Genomic DNA, 13,629 nt, shown 5'->3' on the forward strand with positions numbered 1-13,629 from the left:
AAACATCTACAGCCTCACTGCAAAGGCATGGCCTCTCTGGGGTAGCCAGTGAACACCCCAGATGTTCACAAGGTCTTTTCACTTTGGTCAGAAAGCGACAGTCTCTCAGACCTGTTACTTGTTGGCTTATAGCACCCTATAAGCTTGAATCACGAAGTTTCATTCTATGCATATACTTAGTAGTCCACAAAGACACAAAGGGATACCAAGGCAGATTTCTGGAACTTAGTGGTAGTTCCCTCCTTTTGGTACTCTGCCCGCAAATTCCAATAGCTTCAGTCTTCCTGAATTCTTTGGATACCAAGTTCAATGAGACTGCAGTACTCTGTGGGTTCTTCCTTCCTTGTGCCAGGCTCCAGAAAATATCTCCAGAGAGGCAGAAATACAGGGCAATCACAGCATCTGTCTTTCTTACAGATGATGGCCCAGCAATGCCTGTTGACCAATATCTGCAAATGAATGGTTTATTTTGTATAGTTTTCTAGCTGTTTATGGCAGGAGGGCTGCTCTAAGACCGGTTACACCGTCATGGCCAGAAGCAAATAACTGTCATTATATACATAATTTTTTAACTCATTTAAAAAAAAAAATTATGGGGTGGGGGAGGGGGGAGAGTGAGAGAGAGCACAAGCAGGGGCAGGGGCAAAGAGAAAGGGAGACAGAGAATCCCAAGCAGGCTCCATGCTGTCAGCGCAGAGCCCAACACAGAGCTCAAACTCACAAACTGTGAGATTATGACCTGAGCTGAAATTGAGACTTGGACGCTCAACGAACTGAGCCCACCCAGGTGCCCCGTTAACTCATTTTTAATTCTTTATTGTATAATTACACTTTCTTTTTAGAGTATATTACTGTGCATGATTGAAATACACAGATATAAAAATTAAGAATGTAATTAAGGTAGAACTAATTTAAAAGAGAATACCCATAATTAATAAAAAACATAACAGGGGTGGGATTCTGTCTGTCCCTCTCTCTGCCCCTCCCCTGCTTGTGCGCGTGCTCTCTATATAAACAAATAAACATAATACAAAAAGTTTTAAAAACATAGTGATATATTTCTGTCTCATTACACAGTAAGGTATTTTTACTGTTTCTGTTTTCTATTCCAATAATACTTCTGTGAACTACCTGCAGCCTTTGGGGCATGCTTCTTTTCTTTCACGTAGAAGTGAAACCATCAAAAGTTCACTCTGACTTGTTCCGCTGCCCCCATCACGCCCACATATGCTGATTCCTTCTATCAGTGCAATGTGATAATACCGAGCGAAATGTCATCTAGACAAGAGTGCCTGAGCATGGAACACTTAGGATTTTACTTACCACCAGCAGCAAGTGCTTAGACTTGTAGGAATTAGGTTCCAGCTCTCCAAAAATGTCCATCCACTGTCTATCTACAGGGTCATTTTGGTAGACCAGCTGTTTGTCAATTTGGTTCTTTGCATTTATAAATTAGTCATAACAGCTATGCATGTCTAAAATGCCCATTGTTTTAAACACCTGGCAGCACGCTGGATGTCTTAAGCTAAGCATCGCTTTCTCAGAAAAAATCATTTTAAAGCACAGACATAATTTGTACTTGTGAAATAGAAGCGAGATTCCAAAGAAGTTAGTTTCATCAAATATTCTAGAAAATCCTGTTCAATTTGGCTGCTCTTTCCTGGTGACATTTTTTTTTTTTCTGAGTTCAGAAACAGTTTCCCTTCACAAACATGAATCATACTTTGCTGTATGGATTTTTGCCACAAATTATACATAATACCGAATGACTCTAGGTACATTCTCTTCTATCTTTTGCTGGCTCCTTATAGTCTTTTCAGATATCGTCAGTTTTGGAGAATCCTTACATAAATTTCTGATTTCCATTAATTCTTTTCTCCATTTTCATCCTCACTGTATTTCCAACTTACCTGTCATTATGTTTTAAGTGGGTCTCTTGCAAAAGAACATTAGATTTGACTGAGTTTTTAAAAAACCCAACTTCAGAATTTGTATTCCATTTTCATTAATTGTCATGCTGAAGTACTGGCTTCCATGTTAATTTTGAGTATTCACCTTGCTTTCCCTTCTTTCCTCTTCACACTGTATTAATATAAATTTCTTTCTTTCGTTCTTTCTCTTTTTTTGAGAGAGAGAGAGAGAGAGAGAGAGAGAGAGAGAGAGAGAGAACAAGAGCTGGGGACAGTAAAGAGAGAAGAAGAAAAGTGTTCTTAAGAAAATATGTTTTTAATTTTTAATGTTCGATTTATTTTTGAGAGAGAGAGAGAGAGAGAGACAGCATGAGTGATGGAGGAACAGAGAGAGGGAGACACAGAATCTGAAGCAGGCTCCAGGCTCTGGGCTGTCAGCACAGAGCCCAATACAGGGCTCAAACCCACAAACCATGAGATCATGACCTGAGTCAAAGTCGGATGCCTAACCGACTGAGCCACCTGGATGCCCCAAGTTCCACCTTATTTTTAAATGGTCCTATATTAATGTCATCAAGCAACCTTACATCATAACTTTATTAAATGTAATGAAAAGCAGCCTCATTAATACTTCAGACTTTGGTCTCTTGTCCTTTAAATCAGGACAGAATTTTTATAGCTTAGTGCTTAAAGTATCGCAATCATAAATGGTGGTTAACTGAGTTGTAGTGATTCAGCCAACAGAAAGACAGGGCAGTAAAACTCACTGCCAGAATCGCACCAAACCTCTGATGAAAGCTGTGTCTCAAGCACATCTAATGAGGTTTTCTCAGGATTTCTGGCTGAACTAAATATTGTAGCAGTTTATATTTAATCTAAGGCAGGAAACCCCAAGGTACATTGCTGTTGGGATGCCAATTAAGTCTCTCTTTTTCACCGTAACTCTCTTCGTCACAGTCCAGTGATGTTCCATAGCCACTAAACAAATCTGCTAAACTGGAAACTCTGAATTTTCAAATGCTCAAGGTCTCAGATTTCAAAATCAGTGTCATTTCAAAATGACAGATTTCAAAATACGTGTCATTGTTGCCCCAAAATATGTAGATTAGAAATACACCTTGATCCACTAAAATTGTAGCAATGCATGTTTAACCACGGCTTCACATTCAGACTACAAGGCAATTTAAAAAATGTATTTTGGAGCTCACTGGGAGGAAAAGAGAAAAATACTATTGATGAGGAGGACACTTAAATCTCAACAGAAAAAAAGTAACTTTTCTGAGATCCACATAAAAAGAAAACAGAAAAGCAGGTGAGTCAAAAGCCCGATCTGGCCTTCACGAAACGCTACAAATTCCAGTTCACAAAATACCGTTTTTTTTCTTTAAATAATGATACCAGCAAGAGTACTGTGTTCTCTGGAAGCAATTATTAGATTCAAAAGCACTGACTTGTTGCAACGAGGCTGGGATAACACCAGTGTGGCCAATTATGAAATACATAATTCTTAATTCTGTGCCTTCCACAGCTTCCTTCTACTCTATGTCTATATTGTTTCAAACTAATTTTCCTTAAGTCAAAATGATCTTACTTCACGAAAACCTACCTTTTATACAAATAAAAATTAATTAACAAAAGAATTCAAAGAATCACTGTAAATCAAGTATTTACATTTGTGGATATTAAATCCAGTAACTAACTGCATTCCATACAATACCAACAGGGATGAAAGCTATCATTCTTTCTTTAAAATTATTTTTAAGGTCTGTTTATTTTTGAGAGACAGAGAGAGCACAAGCAGGGGAGGGGCAGAGAGAAAGGGAGACACAGAATCCAAAGCGGGCTCCAGGCTCCGAGCTGTCAGCACAGTGCAAGACTGCAAGATCATGACCTGCGCTGAAGTCAGATGCTTAACCAACTGAGCCACCCAGGTGCCCCCATAAATAACCATTCTTTACCATGTAGCTTTTCATTATCCATAACCAGGAGAACCTTAACAGATAGAAACAAATGCAAAAGCCACCCCAGCCACCACCCCTTGCTTCTGGGTGGGTGGGACTGGAGATGGCTAATGTCACCACAGTGGTCGGTTTTCACAGGAGTTGAGGTGCCAAACAACTTGCCATCCCCTTTCCCAAAGACACGATTTAACTAACATGCCACCAACACAGCCATCCAGTATTCAGGAAGTCAGAGCTGAGGCTGTTTATTCTCCTAATATCTACTGAGAGTGTGCCGCTGCTGACCAGGTTCTGAAACACACAGATCAACAGGGCCTTCAAGAGCTCATGCTCGGGTAGGAGCACTGATAGCATGAACTGCAAAGTGTGGCGGGAGTGCAGAGAATGCAGCTAACAGGGAGGGAAGCTGGAGAAAGAATGAGATCTGAGGAGGATATGGGGGTGGGATGGCCCCCAAAAGAGAAGATTTCTCTTTTAAAAGAGAAATAGAATTCCCCTCCAAATGATTGCTTGAATTTTACCCTCTTACAACCGCCTCATTGGTATAGCTATCTGGCTCACAGAGCAGTACTTGACAGGAGCTACATAAACTCATTCTCAAGTGCACATCCTGCCAATGGACATCAGCATGTGCAGTGGATGCCGTGGTCTGCTGGGTGCTGGGATGCTCAGCTAAGAACCTCTAGGCCTGTCCTCCGGTCGGAGAGAACCACCTTTCCCAAGATCGAATTCTTTCGGGTTCTTCCCACAGGCAATGACTGATTAATGCAAGGGTATGAAAGCCCAGACCCCTCAGCCCCCAGTCAGGAAAATGCTGAAGGCCAACCCAACTGGAGAGCTCCCTGCAGAACTGGCTGAGGTCTTTGTAATGACTGCACACATTTCAGCCCCTCCTCTTCTGCTCTCACTTCCCCAGCACAGGCGGAGATTTCCAAAGCACTCCCTTTCAACTTCCGAGTCTGCTTCCCCAGGAACCTGACCTGTGGCAGCATGCAAGGCACCATAACACCCTGTACACACACGGTGTGTAAACTAGCACAGCCCACAACTGCTGTGCTTCCACACAGTCCCCAGGCAGAGGCAACAAGAAGTGCATTTCTCCCAGTTCATCAGCTAGAAATGAAACGAGTCAGCAGATGCAGAACCAGATTATCAAGCTGATCCCTGATAAGGTGCTCACCTAAGAATGCAGCGCAGGGCTGTGAATCAACTAGGTTGAGAACTCCCAACACCCCTCAGATCTAGCTCGGAAGCAGCCCTGATCCAGGAAAATTCCCAAACAAGGAGGTCACAGGAGCGTGGAAAGAAGTGTTCCCTTCTAACTTCTGTGGTTTCTCATTTTGGCATATTTTATGCTAACTGGAGAAAACCTTTGTTAAGTGTGGGCTTCTGTTTTTGAAGAGGGTACCCAGTAACAACTGCCATACTCACTGATATTTACCAAAATGGCATAAGGTATGGGGTTTCCAGACTATACTTTCATTAAAGAAGCCACAGTCATTCACAAAGAAATTTTAATTGTGTATATTGTGGTGTTAAGCTACACGGAGATAGTAGTATTTACCAAGGAAACTCTTGACAGACACCATTCAAACTATAAGATGGAGTATGTATTTCATTATTTTATTCTGTTATGTTATATGCTGCTCCAACAAACACAAAACTCATGTGACTCAGCACACTCAGGAATATAACTTCCACAAACCCAGGAGCCATTAACATCACAGAATTTAGAGAAATACGCAGCAACCAGAATACACCTCGGGGGAATCTAGTCCCAAATAAGAATGCCTAGTGTAGGTGTGATGGTAATCCATTCAGAACAGGGTCTGGGTCAGGCTGCTCCATATTTACAAGATGTCAGCAGCTTCACCATCAATTCATTTATAGAAAGGAGTGTGATGGGGCATCTGGGTGGCTCAGTCAGTTGAGTGTCCGGCTTCAGCTCAGGTCATGATCTCACAGTTTGTGAGTTCGAGCCCCGCGTCAGGCTCTGTGCTGACAGCTGACAGCTCAGAGCTCAGAGCCTGGAGCCTGCTTTAGATTCTGTGTCCCCCTCTCTCTCTGTCCCTCCCCCATTCATAGCTCTGTCTCTCTCAAAAATAAAAATAACCATTAAAAAAAAAAGGGGGAGTGCGAAACAGAAGTTATATGATAATAATAGTTTCTCCAGAGAACGGGACGCTTATACTTTATTTTAAGCAATAAACCTGTATTATTATGTATTATTATTACCAGCATCATAAAAATGTTAAAGTCACTGGATTTGGCTATTCTCAGTCTCAATACTATACAATAAGAACAGCTGGGCTTTCCAAATGACCTGAATCAACTAGCTTTTCTTCATCTCATGTTAGGAGAAAATGGACAGAAGATCACTTATTAATGTTTTAAACTCCTAATCATTTATCTACAAAGTTGTCTTTCAAAATGAGAGGACACAGAGCTGATATTTATATATAGGGAGAGAATAAGTGGACTTTCATCAAACAAATTACCATTTTCAAAGAACGACTCATGAACGATCTTATGCTAGAGCTACTGAGCTCCAGTCATGTGGTCTTGTGTTAATAACCGAATCTCCACAGACATGAAATTTCTTTGCTACATATAATAATTTCCATTTAGAACCCAGGAAGTAAAGAAAGGTTTTTTTTCATATTTTGAATCTACATGCACCTTTTCAAACTGGGGAAAGTATTCTTTTTTATGTATTATGATAAAAGAATTGTGTATATAAAAAAAGTATGCTAAAAAGCAGTGAGACTTAAAATTGTCTGGAAAGTTAACAAAAGGAGTGAAAATGGATTTTAATAGCCTTGAGAGTTAATCATGTGCCTTCAGAGCAGGAAAAATTTATCAATTTTATTTCACAGTCTCCTTTGGATTCCTCTCATAATAGTTGTGAATCGTAACATCATCTCTTTAATATTGTTTCCAAAACTTAATCTATGAAAACTTTTAAAGGTCAAACTATCATCTACATTTATGGATGTCTTTTCACTTAGGGAACTGATTAGGGATTTGTAAGAAAAACAGGAGACAGATTCGTACAGAACAACAGGAGTAGTCTTAAGCTCATGTGGTATGTGTTAACAAAAACATTTTCAACAGGCAGTCATTAAACCAGATTTCGCAGCTCTCCCAATACAATGTGGTACTAAAGCAATGGGGGAATAACAGAAATCGACCCAAATACTATCCGATGTGTTCCTCAATACGCCACAAACAGATGTTGACAGAGAACTCAAGGAAAAGAAAACGCATTCAAAGTAAAATGAGCAATGTGGGTCTTGACATGATGTAGCTGCCACTGTTTCCAATCTACCTGGTTGTTTGTCTGGCAGAGAAGCTTGATTACTTAAGAATGTGCCGTTTGTTTTCTTTTCTCCCTTACTGATCAAGAGGGGTCAGGTGAGAAGTGACTGATCAGCAAATCCAACCCTACTACTACATAAATCAACCAACTCCAGTCAGGAGCTAGTTCATGTATACAGAGTAGCACCGCTTTCTAGCTTTTTACTCACATTCAGGTCTTTTGTGTGGTTTCCTGACTTTTCTTCCCAACCATGCTGCTGGGATTTTCCCGCACGCTAATCAGCATGATGGATATTATCACGCCATGCAGTGCTGATGAAAGAGAGGACACAGGTGATGAGCCGGGGACATGCCAAGTCTGGTTAGGAATCCACCCCAGGACTGATATAAAGACAACCACTAGGCCACTCCCGTGACGAACAGAGAGAATCATCAGTCTCTGGGAGCTAGTAGAGAGTGCATGGCTCTCTGGTACAGCACAAGGAAATGAAGGCTCACTAATGACACACTCTGACAGCCTCCAGCTCAATTACTGAAGTTAAGGTCAAGAGGACAACAGTCCCTTAAAAATGACACACAAACTGAACATGGTGGGAACTGGCATGAGCCCCTAAGCCCCTTAGTAATGTTTAAAAATGTTTATACGTAATGGTTTCCTATAATAAAAACATATTCCAAAAGGCCTGAGCATGCCTGTCTCTGCTCCCGAGCACTGCCTGGCCCTGGCACGATGCTGCACCTAAGGCAATGGCTTATTGGGCATCTGGGGAATGAATGCAGGAACTGGGCTGACCAGGAAGAAAGCTGCTGGACAACTGCTACTCCAAGTCCAAACTACCCAACGAGGACGGGGCAGGTGAGGCAGCATTCCCTGAGGGACAACCGGACATTACTGTGTAGGCTTCATCAGGCAGAGCTAGATGCACACCGGGCCTCGAGGGTCTTCATGTGCCTAGACCTCAGCAGGGGGAGGGAGGGTGAGGAAATTAATGTTGGCTTTGTGCCCACAGGGTCAAGCATCAGGCAGTGATTTTACATGTTAATGTAGTATAACATGTGTATATATAAAATAGTGCAACATATACCTACGTTTATAATACGTGTATAATGTACGTACAATATATAAATGTCCACACAAATAGACACATATTTGAATTATTAGGGATCACAAGTGAACATATAAAAATGGCAATACGGATATGTGATAAACATTAAGATTAGGATTACCTTTGTGAAAAGAAACCTTTTTTTCAAGAATTAGCTATGACAGAATTAGGTTCTCAATATAGAATTCAGCTAGATGGTCACAAAGAGGCTGGGCATTTTCTCCTTAATCCTTCCTAAAGGTACCGGATACATTTTCAGAATCTTCATCTAGAGCACCCTCTGCTGGGAAAAGTGCCTCAAAATACTTGATTTCCTTGTTCCCCCAAATGCTCTGTGAATCTTTAAAATAAAATAAAAGTAATTTTTTTCTGATCTGGTAGAATCTTCTAAAACATGACAATTTCTATTGTCCCACGACCCTGCCTTCCAACTAAAGCCTCACAGTCTATGTTAAATAATTGACACCACTGTCCCTTGAAGGCAAATGCTAGACAGGTTTCACATTACCCCCAAGGGAATGAGGGAGTTGAGGGGACTGAGGGCCGGAGGGCCTTGGCTGGCAGGTGAGGAAAAAGAACAGTGGTGACCACCACCCACCTTCCAGGATGGGGCAAGCCCTGGATGTCACTTTCCCTGGAATGAGAGGCACCGGGAAGGTAGCTGGCCTCCAGACATCTTGAAAGGTCTCTGCAGAATAAGGATGGAAGAGGGGAGCTGCAGAGAGGCGCAATCCCAAGGGAACCCTGCTGGGAGCAGAAGCCTTGGGAGGCAACACAAATATGAGCCAGAGAGTTTATCGTCCACATCACAGAACAGAATTGAGGGGATCTCACTACAAAAGGATGCCATGAGGGAGGCAGCACCAAGACACCCATCAAGTAGACTGTGGCAAGGAGATGCTGGCAAACAGCTCCAGAGGAGCAGAAATCCCCTTCCCCTCCTCTGATTCCTCCTCCTTGCATGGCTGCCGGAGAAACTAATCCATGATGAATAACTGAGGTGAGATACCTGGAGTCACCGTCATTGCTGGGAATGGCCTCACATGCACAACATCAATTCCAATGTTCCAGTGTGATCGTCCTCCAAAGTTTCCCTCTGCCCCTTCATATTCCCTCCCTCCAATTCCCCACCCCCATCCCCAAACAACCACTGACTGTTTTGTGCCATTATAGACTAGTCTGCATTTTCTAGAGTGTTCTACAAATGGAATCCAACACTGTGTACTCCTCTTTTCTGGCTTCCTTCACTGAACATAACTGAGATTCATCCCTACTGTTAAGTGTATCAATAGTTTGCTCCTTTTTATTGCTGAGTAGTATGCAATCATAGAGATGTACCACAATTAGTTCATTCATGCACTTGATGATGGATATTTGGGCTGTGCTAGTTTGGGGCTACCTTTAATAAAGTCTTAATGTGAAAAAAAAAAAAAAACACCAAGCTGGGGGTTGAGTAGTCCCTCCCCCCCCATCCCCCATGTGCTCACCAAACTGGAAGGAGAGGGAAGAAGCATGTCAACTGGAGAGCCTGCTTTGGACTACAAACAGTTCTAATACCCAAAAGCATCCACAAAGTTATGGGTTCTGTTGGATGGAAGTCAGTCATCCTGGGGAGAGGTGCTGTCACAGGCAAGGATGCAAAAACTAAAGCCACTTCCTGATTACAGGTAATGGACTGCTCAAGCAAGAAAGACCTGTTCCTGCAGGAAGGCAGAGGAGCTATCTGTGAAGGAAGAGTCATAAGGAGATAGTATCAAGGATAAAAGGGAAGTCCTCAGTGAACCTGGACTGCAGCGGCCCAAGGAAAGAAGGATGGCAGCTCACCAGAGAAATTCACATACATCCACACTCTCAGCCACTCACCCCAGAGGGCCCTCCAACCGTACCCACAATGCCCAAACTGCTCTCACATCCAGCAGCTACCACCTCGCCCAGGAAGCCTGCCTCAGCATCTATGAGATATTGTGCTAAATCCTCTAGCCTAGACTTTCAGAGCTAAAAAAGCCCTGGAGGAAATGAAGGAAACATATCTGGAGAGAAGTGATGTACTCAGGGCTACGCACACAGGACCAGAATAAAACCTCCTACTTTGTGTTACAGCACACCATCACCGTAACACCAGCTCTCTGCTCAGATGCTGGGACAGTGTTGAAGGTATTAACCAAACACAAGGTTCAAAATGACAATCCTAAAAGCAACTCCATGAAAAGTGAAAGAGCAATGCAGCACATGCACTGGTGCATGGTTATGAAGCAACCAATGCTAGCAAGTGGCAGGGTGACACCTGTTGTAACGAGACTCCCCTGGCAGCTGCAGTACAGCTTCGAGGGAGACCACATCCAGCTTGTGTTTACTAACCCCGCTCGCTCTCTTATAGACTTCCTCTAAATCATCCACTTTTGAGGCTCTGATCCAACATCAAGTTCCTTAGGACTCACCATATAGGTCTTTAGTTCTTTTTTTTTTTTAACAACTTTAGTACCTCGGTGCAGTAGAGACGCATCCCTTCAGTCACTGCCATCCTTTCAACAATTATTGTTGCTGTTTTTGCAAGAGCTCTTTCCTTTTGACCAAAGAAGCAAGCACGTGTGGTTAGGAAGACACAGGCTATGGAGTCTAACACACTCAGCAGGCAGTTCCAGCCACAGGCTTGCAAGCTAATGCCTCTAGCAGGCATTTTACTCCGTCCATGCGATGGAATGATCACCTCCTTCGCAAGGCTCTGGTAAAGATTATATCAGACAATTTACATAGAGTGAACGTCTTTTTAAAGAACGGTAGAAGGATCACCTCAACTACTAAAATCTGCTTTTCTTGTCACTTGCCCGGTAGAACTGAGTATACATATGTTGAATACACAGATGATAGATCTTCACTGTATTTCTTGAAAGCTGGATTACTCACAATAATGCTATGGAATGCCTCAAGCACCCATCAACAGATGAGTAAATAAAATGTGGTGGGCAACACAATGGATTATTATTCACCATAAAAAGGAAGGAAATTCTGACTCGTGCTGCAACATGGATGAACCTGAGGACTTTATGCTAGGCCAAATAGCCAAGTCACAAGAGGACAGATACTGTATGATGACATTTATATGAGGCACCTAGAGTAGTCCAACATAGACCGAAAGCAGACTGATGGTCAGCAGGGGACGGGGAGAGCCGGGGAGCCAGGAAGCTGGGAAACCGGGGGGTTATTGCTTTAGCAGGCCCAGTTTCAGTTTTGCAAACTGAAAAAAGTTTTGGAGACGGATGCTGGTGATAGTTGCACAATGATGTGAACGTACTTCGGCCACTTAACTCTATGCTTAAAAATGATTAAACTAGGGTTGCCTGGGGGCATAGTCGGCTGAGCCTCAGACTTCAGCTGGGGTCATGATCTCATGTGGTTCATGAGTTCGAGCCCCGCCTCGGGCTCTGTGCTGACAGCTTAGAGCCTGGAGTCTGCTTTGAGTTCTGTGTCTCTCTCTCTCTCTCTCTCTCTCAAAAATAAGTAAACTTTAAAAAATTGATTAAACTAGTAAATTTTGTTATGTCTATTTTACCACAATTTTTTTTTAAGTAAAAAAAAAAATTGGGGCACCTGGGTGGCTCAGTTGGTTAAAAGTCTGAGGGCTGATCTCAGCTCAGGTCATGATCTCACAGTTTGTGAGATCGGGCTCCATGCTGATGGTGTGGATTCTCTCTCTGCCCCTGCCCTGCTTGCGCACGCTCTCTCTCTCAAAATAAATAAACTTTAAAAAAAAGTAAAAAAAGAACCTAACTGCTTCATCCAAACGCTAAGAGAGATCCAAGCAACTTGAGTTGCACGTGTATTTTACTATGAAGTTTGTTTTCTTTTAGACCACTATGCTAAATCATATAAATATTATGGCATTTATTTCCAGTACCCATGTTACTGTATCAACTAAATAAGATTACTTTAATTAAAACAGTTCTGCTGTAATGAAATTATTAGCTTTGAAGCATAAGAATTTCTCTAGAAGAGTATGTCTTTGATTTTATGAAGAATTCAGAGGGAATAAAACTGATTATTAAAATATACTATTTTAAGTTTTCCCCATCAATCCTTCCCCCCCACAAAAGGTAAAAAGAAACACATGAACTGACATTAAAATGTTTTGGGGCAGCATATTTATCTCCCTAATTGTTACACCTGGATGACAGTAAAGATGTGTATTATTTTATAAACAAACACCTATTATCCATAGTAACTAGAAGAGTTATGCAGGAGGAGAAGCTGAACTAAGAAGAAAAGAGTAGAAGCAATCTCCACATAGAGTCAGAAAAGCCATTAAAAACAAATAGGTGAGAAAAATGACAACAGCAACTACAGACGGAAAGCTCATGGGAGGCGGCACTTAAGTGAGAAAGAAAAAGCATGAAAAAAGGACACAGTCTCAGAGAATGTAAGTCCTAGAAATTCACTTTTAACACACTGCATTAAAGTCTGACAAGTTTTGTGGTTTTTTTCCTATGAAGGGCCAGAAAGTGTTCCCAGCTTTGTGGGTCGTGGGCCTTTTGTGGCAGCTACTCATCTCTGCTACTGAAGTCTGAAAGCAGCCACAGACAGTACGTAAAGAAATGGTGTGGCTGTGTTCCCTGTGTTCCTCAAAAATTTTATTTACAAAAGCTGGCAGGACGCCAGGTTTGGCCTGAAGGCAGGCAATAGTTTGCCAACCCCTGGTCTACGGAAACAAAATAAATAAATGTAAGGACAACTTGGAATAAGGTGTATCAATGCACATGAGCTCAAATACTGTGGATTCCTATTCTACCCCCTAGTCAATCAGACCCATGGGCTGAAGTTTAAATATAAAATGTTCCTTTTTTACCAAAAAAGGTAAGTGGTTCCATGAGCTAAAGACTTCCTAGTGGATTTCTCACTCCCATTAAAAATGGGCCGACAGCCCACCTATATCAAAACATTTAGAATGCTTTTTTTCATTTAAAAAATATTTCTCAGTATCCGGAAATGAACTAACAAGAGTTACATTTTTACTCCAAGCACCTCTAAGTTTTTCCATAGTTGATTCTCAACATACAGAGTAAAATCTAAGCCAGTAACTTCACAAACTTCAGTACAGTTGATTATGGTCAAGACCCCCAAGGTATACATGAACTATCTATATATATGATGGGAAAATGTCCAAAAATATACATTTTAATGTAAAAGGTGAATAAAATATGAAGAGGCAAGCTGTGTAAAAAGGAAAACACACACACTCTTGCTCCCCACATTCTCACTTAAACAAAGAAAATGTTTGGAAGGATATTCTCCTCGCCTCTGAGAAATAAGATTCCGAATTTCAAAATGTTCGTGTTTTGC

The 13,629-nt window shown here is 41.8% G+C and overlaps 1 protein-coding gene across 1 annotated transcript in view; it reads right to left on the reverse strand.

Annotated features, from left to right (window-relative positions):
• Positions 1–13,629, reverse strand: part of LOC122489810 (prolyl endopeptidase) — a 119,463-nt gene that overhangs the window by 71,355 nt on the left and 34,479 nt on the right. The window lies entirely within an intron of this gene.

This window comes from Prionailurus bengalensis, chromosome B2 (genome assembly GCF_016509475.1).
Source record: "Prionailurus bengalensis isolate Pbe53 chromosome B2, Fcat_Pben_1.1_paternal_pri, whole genome shotgun sequence".
Lineage (NCBI taxonomy): Eukaryota > Metazoa > Chordata > Mammalia > Carnivora > Felidae > Prionailurus > Prionailurus bengalensis.